Source organism: Lissotriton vulgaris, chromosome 4_1, assembly GCF_964263255.1.
Source record: "Lissotriton vulgaris chromosome 4_1, aLisVul1.2, whole genome shotgun sequence".
NCBI lineage: Eukaryota > Metazoa > Chordata > Amphibia > Caudata > Salamandridae > Lissotriton > Lissotriton vulgaris.
Genome location: NC_141691.1, coordinates 821,943,724 through 821,952,217, shown reverse-complemented (window position 1 = coordinate 821,952,217; position 8,494 = coordinate 821,943,724). Strand labels below are relative to the sequence as shown.

Below are 8,494 nucleotides of genomic sequence, written 5' to 3'. Positions count from 1 at the left end.
AAAATCGAGTACGTTACAATAATCCCACTGTGTGAGCACTGTACACATGAACTAGAATGTATGTGCACCTGATAAGTGACTCAATTGAATTTGCACTATTTGGATATACATGCACCTGGCAATTTCTTGATTTGGTTCCAAGAATAACATTCATTATATCCAAGTAAGGTGCTAGCAAGGATTCTGAAAACCTCGTACTTTGCATACCGTTAAAAATATTAAAGAATTAAAAAAATGGGTAAATAAATTCATAAACGAGAATGCTACATGGTGCCCATTTAACCATGTGCCAAATGTATCTTTTAAAACTGATACCTCTATTAGTAAAGCTAAGAAATTGAAATGGCAAGCTAGTCATTGTTGACTAGGACATGAAAACTACAATTAGATATTCAAAAGCTGCTGTCTAGAATAACAGTAACTATATAACAGTATAAACAATTTTAGAACATGCACAGGTGTGTGTTTTACATGGAAAACAGACGCCAGAATTGACATACACTACATAGCATGGCATCTGCTTCACTTAGGATTTACAATGAGAAGACTTCAAATCTGTGTATCCTTCCGCTGAGGTACCACAAGGTGAAATACATGGACAGTAGGAACATGTGGTAACTTGATACATTTAAACCAAGGAGCACTTTGCTAGACTGGCTGCTGAGGTATCCATATTTCTGGTGCCCTGTGGTGTCTTTCTGTATATAAAGGACCCTATATTCATGGTGTCAATCAAATGCTGTTGGAGGTTCCAGACTGTTCGGTTCTTAAACTAATGTTCCCAAGTCAGGCAATGAGCCAGGGACCAGGCACTTTACTCAGGAAGCACCAGGTGTGGGTGAGGACAAGGGTGCACTTTTCTCCTCTACATCTTTGAAAACTTTGGTGTATCGGACATCTGGAAACGGTTTAATTTCTCAGGATTATTGGATGCCATGTGTGAAAAATCACGGATTATGTCCTGGTAGGTCTCGTCACCTGGCTGTCCATATAGTCCTTCAGATTCCCGCATCTCCTCATTCATTCTTGCCACTCGCAACAGGGTTACAATATCAGCATTTGCAGCTTCAAGTGCAATGGTCAAGGGGCATTTTCCTTCTTCATCTTTGGTGTGCTGATTTGCCCCATGCTTCAGAAATAAGCAGACTTGCCCGGTGTGCCCTAAAACCGTTGCATGATGCAGGGGTCCTCTGCCATGCAGGTCCATGTGATTAACATTGGCACCATTCTGCAGCAGGAACTCACAAGTGACCAAAGAGCCCCCATGCACAGCCTGAATGAGGGGTGTTGCGTTGTTGTCCTCTGCATTCACCCAGTTAACATCTGCGCCATGTGCCAATGCTTCTGCCATATCAGGAAGGTTTCTCTCATGCGCAGCTCGATAAACGTACAGCCCTGGATGAAACTTTTTTGAATCCTGAAATACTGAAGAATCTCGCTTCTCGACTTCTAGGACTGGTTGATGCAAACTTTTTGAGGATACAAAAGAGGCAAGAAGTTCTCGAATGCCTTCTGAACTGAAGTGGAATACACTGGCATTGCTTTTCACTGAACTTCTGGCAGATGTTGAGAAGTGATCCTGTGATGCCAGGGACTTCTCAGAACTGCTGAGGTCGTCGGTCTTGCACTGGGAATAAGGCCTTTCCTGTCCATCAGGAGGGTGTGAAGCAACGCAGTCCTGGTTCACAAACCTCTTTTCCATGTACTTTGCTCTGATATATGCCTCCTTTTCCACTCTTGGACTTTCATTGTCTGGCTTCTTTACTCCAAGGGTTTTCAATTTAGCTTCATATATTTGATTAATAACTTGATTTCCCAGTTCACACATCAGCTTTAGTACTTCAGGCTCCCATGTATCTAACGTTAATGACCTTACTTTTGAAATGTGCACACCAAAGCTCCTGTGTATCTCAGAACACTCAATGCACAGGATGATTCCAAGGTTGATGCTGGCCCATTGCGGATCCGCCAGACCACAATCGCAGCAGACCGAGTTTCCAGTGATACACTGGATCCGCTGTAAGGCACTTTCACCTTGAACTGATTTTTCTTGCACATTGCTGCCAGAGTCCAGACTTTCTGTGGAAGGTGGAGATTTCTTATCCAGCTTCTCCGTCTCATCACTCTTTTCTCTATATGCTGCAGCAATGCCGGTTTGGACAGCTTTAATCCATGCCTGTCGCAGCTTTTCTGAGTCAGCCTGTAGCATGCGGCTCTTTGTTGGTGTGACTACTTCAAAGCAGAAACGTCTTTCTATGACTTCAAAGTGTTTAACTGTGCAGAACCGTAAATCTTCGAAAACCACTGTGGGGTCATCCTTCATTTTTTTCTGATATACCAGTTGGTTGTTTTGTATTGAGAACCAGCGCCTGTTCCAAGTTTTAAAGGCATTAGTGGCCCTTTTAAAGAGATATCCTTCCACTACAATGCCATTAGCAGTATCAACATTGTATTGAAGTCCGAGATCATCGTTGGTGAAATCCTCCTGCTGAATAGTGGAGTGTTTTTGTTCCATGTCCCTCTTCTGCTTTGCTGCATCCACATCAAGCCGATCCAGCTGTGAACCAAGCTCTTCCATGTGCGGTTCAAGTTCACTGAAGAGATTGTAGCCCTGGTGGAAGAAGCCGAGATGGGCCTTCATGAAGGACAACATCGATTTTAAAATTTCAGTCCTCCGCCTTGACTGAAGAACATTGATTTGAAGAACGTTGTCCAAAGCTATGTGCTGGAAGCACTTTCTTTTTGTGATTAAGGTGTTTGTTGCCTCCTCCACCTCGTGCAGTTTAGTTCTTTGAACTTGGGCATGTTTAACTAGAGCGTTTTCTTTTTCTTTACTGACCTGATCAAACTGCATCTTTGCATCTTTGAATTTTCGAAGATCGTCCTGAATAAATATCTGGAGCTGTGTTTGAATGGATCTCTGAGCTTTGTCAAACAGGATTGTGTGATAACTGATCATTTCTTGGAGGCAGTCTGAAAACTTGGTCAAGCTAGACTCAATCACCACATCCTTGCTCGAATACTGTGCCAGGTCCTGCATGCCATTCATAAATTGCTTGTTGGCAGCACAAAAGGCCTTGCCTGCATCAATCATGCCACTACATAGCTTAACAAGCTTATCAAGTTTCACTTCCAGTCCCGTCACATCACCTTCAACCTCCTTCAAAGCGGCTCTGAAACGGGGAGAGTCCTTCAAGCACTCCTCGAAATCAACGGCCCCCTTCATGCTGTCGCCTCAGCCCCTCCCGGGCGATCAAGGTGAGGGCAGGAATAAGGAGGCAGCAGCGGATAAGGGTGTCTGAGCACAGCAGTTGAAGTCTGTCACTCTTCAGCCTGCTTCACCGCTGTGCAGCTCTCAGCCCTCGGCGCTTCCTCCACTTCTGAACACTGTCCCTGCTGGCAGACACTCCAGTCTCCTAGATACGCACATAGACATAGACAACGGACAACAATGCAAGAGTCTGAGCGTCATAGACACAAAATATAGAATCAGATTGTTGTCCTCAGCAGGGTTCCACCAATGTATTAGCATTTTCAGCAACAAGGCAATTTATCATTGGAGGTAGTGGTCTTTAATAATTTTTCTGTACATAGGCAAACCTGTTTTTTTCATTGTCTGGTCACAAAGGTCCATTTTAAAGGAAGGTTTCTGCAAGCACAGACACTCCTGCTCCCCAGAGTCTTTGCCAATAAGGGATACCTGTCTGCTAAACTACTATACTATTGAACGTGTTACAGATTATTTAACACCTCACCGATGCCTTAATTAGGACTGTGGATTCTGTAAAACAAGATGTTTATAATGTCCGAAAATCAATAGATCAATACAGCTCTTGATTGACAGGTTTTACTTTAGGGACATGTATTTTTTTCTTTCACACTTGCTCCAACCGGGGGCCTTGGAAAGAGAAACCATTAAGAGTAAGTGAGGTCTGCAGTCAGCAGCTTTGGGTCAATGGCCACGTTTTGTACATGAGGAACAGCAGTATAGACTAATACATCACCAGAGAACATCACATTAAATTCAAAGGAACACATTTACACATATCTTAATTTTATCCAGGCCAAGCTCCAGGAATTTTTATTAGGGTGGGCCAAGTGTGCATTCGTGTGGGCCACGGCTGGCCAGATTTGTCACTTATATGTCTAGCCAGGCCTGCTTCAGGGCCCTCCTTCATCTCTCCTAAGTCTTACAAGGAAGGGCTAGTAAAGCTCACTATTTTCCTTTCAAATCTCTTTCTAAATGTTCTCACTCTCAAAAAGTTTTCTTTTTCATGTAATGTCCCCTTGATGGAAAGAGAATGTTTCTGATGTTAGAGTATCAGGCAAGTGACACTTCTCGGGCTCTCCCTCATGACCTCCTCCTCGGATCCCTTCACTGCCACCCTCCTCCAGCGCCCCTCATCTCTCCTTAGCCCCCCTATTGATCTCTTCCTCGGATTCCCTCACTGCCACCGTCCACCAGCGCCCCTCATCTCTCCGTAGCCCCCTATTGACCTCCTCCTCAGAATTTTTCTCTAAAACCCTCTACCAGTGCCCCTCATCTCTCCGTAGCCACTCTCTCTTATGCATTTCATTTGATGTATATCTCTACTCATATCAGTGTAGGGTGTCACAGTACTTTACATCACACACACATTATACAGAGACAAACGATCAAGCAAGTATGTAAATCAGTCTACAGGGAATGTCACATAAGCCAATGAGGATTACAAGGTGTAGGAATCAATGTCATCCATACTGGTGGGCAGTATATTTTAAGAGGGTCTGGAGAAGCACAATGTAGTAATGGGTCTCTTAGTTAAATGTAATAAAAAGAACTAGAGATCCAATTAGCATATTGTAAATTAAAGTTAGGGGTTTTATTTGAGAAGGAGAGAGAAAACCCACGACTACACAGGTCGAGGTCTGAGGCAATATTCCACGAGGTCTGAGGCAATATTCCAGAACACATCACATGAGAATAAGAACTTAACACAAAAAACATTCTTTAAAGATATAGTGTCATCAAATATGAATATTACTTACATACTACACATCCCTCATTTATATTGGAAAATGAAAAACACTATACAAACCAATAATACAGCAAATAAAGAAAAAACAAATAATCAAAACGTAAAATGCAAATCATAACAACAATCAATAGATATTGATGGAGCAAGGATTCACATGTAATGTGACTTGCTTGTTATCAGCCCTCTTGACATAACGTTAATGTATTAATCAACATGTTTGTTTTATTAACATCGCATTTCACATAAACATTTGGGTATCCAGAAGAAGCTTGCATAGGTGTTTCTACTAACGATAATCTGTTTGCACTAAAATGGCTGCTGCTACGTGGGATTTTCTACTGCGCATGCGTCTGTGATACTCATGTGACATGACATATCTTTCGCTTGGAGGGAAACTTTAGCTTCTGCGCACTAGAATTAAAATGGCTTCTTTGTATACCTGCATGCATGAATCTTGCACTGCTGATTTTGCTAAACTGTTCATTCTGCCTAATTTCTAATGCAATAGTTTAAATAAAATAATGGGAATAAAGTAGAGATAAGTGGTATACAGTGCATTCATTTATTTCTCTGTTCTAAAATTGTTTCTTTTCCATTCTTGCATGTGTCGTATTTTGGGCCTGGGATGTGCTGTAACTCCATCTTGAAAACCCACACTGCGCAAGTGCTGAAATTCACCCGCATCTGGCATTGAACCACTGCCAACATCAGAATGAACTGTGAGAATAATGAGAAGCTGACCCTTTACCTCTGTCAGAGGAAGCTATAATATACAAAGTTATTACAATGTATTTACTAATATAACATTCATTGTCAGTTGGAATAAAGATGTCATGAGAAAAATAAAATGATGGGCGGGAACGTTAATTTAAATATGAGATGCAGAAAGTTTCTTTTGCTATGGTGTGATGACCTCTGCTCATTCCTTGTCCAATAAAAATTGGGAATCCTCATACTTGTAACATTGGGGGGTGGTACACTGACCTGAAAATAGTATAACTAGGGTATGCTTAGCTAGTTAATTTGTCCAACTTGTCCGAATAGCTGACCTGTCACTGACCCAACGCACTCAATAGGGGATCGAGAGCAGAGGTGCTGCGAAGCATTCTGTCAGAAGATTCGCTGACCTAATCGTGATCCGGGAAGCTGAGGTGCTGGCGAAGCACTTTGTCGGTGAATTCGATAACCCAATCGAGGTTCTGGCTGTTAGCTGCAGAGAGAGAGTAGCGCAGGCGTTGCAACTGATTCGCGTGTGCCGGTCTTAACCTTTGGTGGTCCTGTCCTAATTCACATCTGGTTTTCCCTATCCTTATTCTGATCTGCACCTGCTGGCCTACTGGCAACTGCAACTTTTGGGGATTTCTGTCCTTAACTGACCAGTGGCCAGGGTCAGGGCCAAACTGGCTACCGGGCAGTTGTGTGTGCTGCCGAGCAGGGGGAGGATTTCTCCATGGTGTGAGCTCATTTGGTTGATGGGGACCTGCGTGCGCTGTGAAATAAAAAAAGCAAAACGAATTTCATTTTGCACAGACAGGTCCCCATCAACGAAATGACCCCCCTGCTCGGCAGCACAAACAACTGCCCGGTAGCCAGTTCGGCCCTGGCCAGGGTTGGTCTTAACACCATTCTAGGTAAATATAAATCTGTGTGGGTTTGATTACATATATATATATAAATGTTCCTTTTCTTACCTTCCCTTTGATAAATGCTCAAATCGTTGAGATTACATAGCATGTTCCCTTCTCTTACCTTCCCTTATTGCTAAATGTTTAGTATAATATATCTTTTGCATAGTTATACATTAATTCTGATTTTTATTATTGAGAGTCTTTTGGTGTTTACTTTTTGGATCATGATCATTTAACAAATTTAGATAAAGAGTTTAAACTTCCAGAGTCTGTGGGTATTATATGAGTGCAAATGCTATTTTTTTTCCTATTATGCTAACTCCCTGACCCAATAGGTTACGGGTACCAACAATAAGGATTGGTAAGTAAATGGTATAGGACCTAGTAAATAAAATAGACTGGTAGTAGAGCAAAGCTTACCTGATTAAGTTATAGGTTAATGATTATGGGCCCAGGTGAGTATGGTAAATTATAGTCGGGTGACCTGCGCGCTCTATCAGTATACTCTTTTGGTAGGAGCATGACGGTTAGGGTTTAGTTTGGATAGGTAGTAATAGTTATGTATTGATTATTGATTATTGATCGTATTGATGCTGTATTGAATTTATTGTATTAACCAAAAATAGTTTGTACCTGTTATATGTTTTGTCTGGAATCCCCGGGGGCAGAATAGCAGGTGGTAAATGGAAGCCACACTGCAGTGAGGTCACTTACCTAAATGAAATTAGTGCATGGTTAGGTAGAACCGGAAGCACTATTTAGGGGTTTTATGCATGAGTGTGTGAATAAATGATACCAAAGAGTTCGCTAGCAAAACTTTTTTGTGTGATATCACCTAGAAAGGGTCACACGGAAGGAGTAGCAGGTTCATCTGAGCTTGATTGAGAGCAAAGGGGTTCGCTGGTGAAACTTTGGCCTTAGTATATCCCAGAGTGGATAAGTCTGAAGGAGTAGCAGGTTCTCTAAAGCTTGCGTGAAGGGTAGACGGAAGGGATCTACTCGTAGTATATGAAGAGCAAGCGGAAGGGATTTACTTGTAGTGAATGAAATGTAACTTTCCTTTGAATTAGTCACTCAGGTACAGTGGCAAATGTTTTTACGTTGTTAAACAATAAAATTCTGCAATAGAAGTTAAAGAAATTAAGTTTTATTATTACCTTGCAAAGGAGGGAGTCAGTCTCGGAGCTGCGCTGACGTCACTCAGAGCCGCGCTGGTATTGGTTGAGACAGTGGGTGTGTAGCTGAGGTAATAATTGTAAAGGAGGGGTGAGCACACGAGCGTGAGAACTAGTCTCATGAGAAAAGCCGCCAAATCATTGGCTATTGTTATTTGAAACGACATTGTTGATTGGTTAAAGAAAAATAAGAAACGCACTGGAATTGGAAGCACCTGATGTAAACAATTGAGTGTAACTGAAAATTTCAAAATCTGATAAAAATATATGTGGCATACAGGTCCGCTTGACGGAAAAATATCTGATAGGAAATATTTAGGGTTTGCAAGAGAACAGCAAATAAGAAGAATACCCTTTAAAATGTATGGAGAAAAGAGAAAAATTTCATTTATTAAAAGAATAAAGAATTATTTAAAAAAAGATAAAGTAATTATAACAAGAGAAGGGATTATTATTCCACCTGCAAATACTTCCGCATCATACATGATGTTAGAAAGGGGCTATCACACTTGTGTGTGGTTAGAAAACTGGATGGAGTACACAAAAGATGATGGTGTTTTAGCATTTTCAAAAAATGGTACATTTAATGGCAGGATTTTGCATAATCTGAGAACTCGCATAAATGAGTTAGATCTTAGACCAAGGTTAACGCAGTACGAGGCATTGGAGGAAT

At 41.6% G+C, this 8,494-nt stretch overlaps 1 pseudogene; it reads right to left on the bottom strand.

Moving 5' to 3' along the window:
* Positions 1 to 865: 865 nt before the first annotated feature.
* LOC147722630 (arf-GAP with coiled-coil, ANK repeat and PH domain-containing protein 2 pseudogene) lies at positions 866 to 3,226 on the bottom strand (annotated as a pseudogene).
* Between the last annotated feature and the right edge of the window lie 5,268 nt (positions 3,227 to 8,494).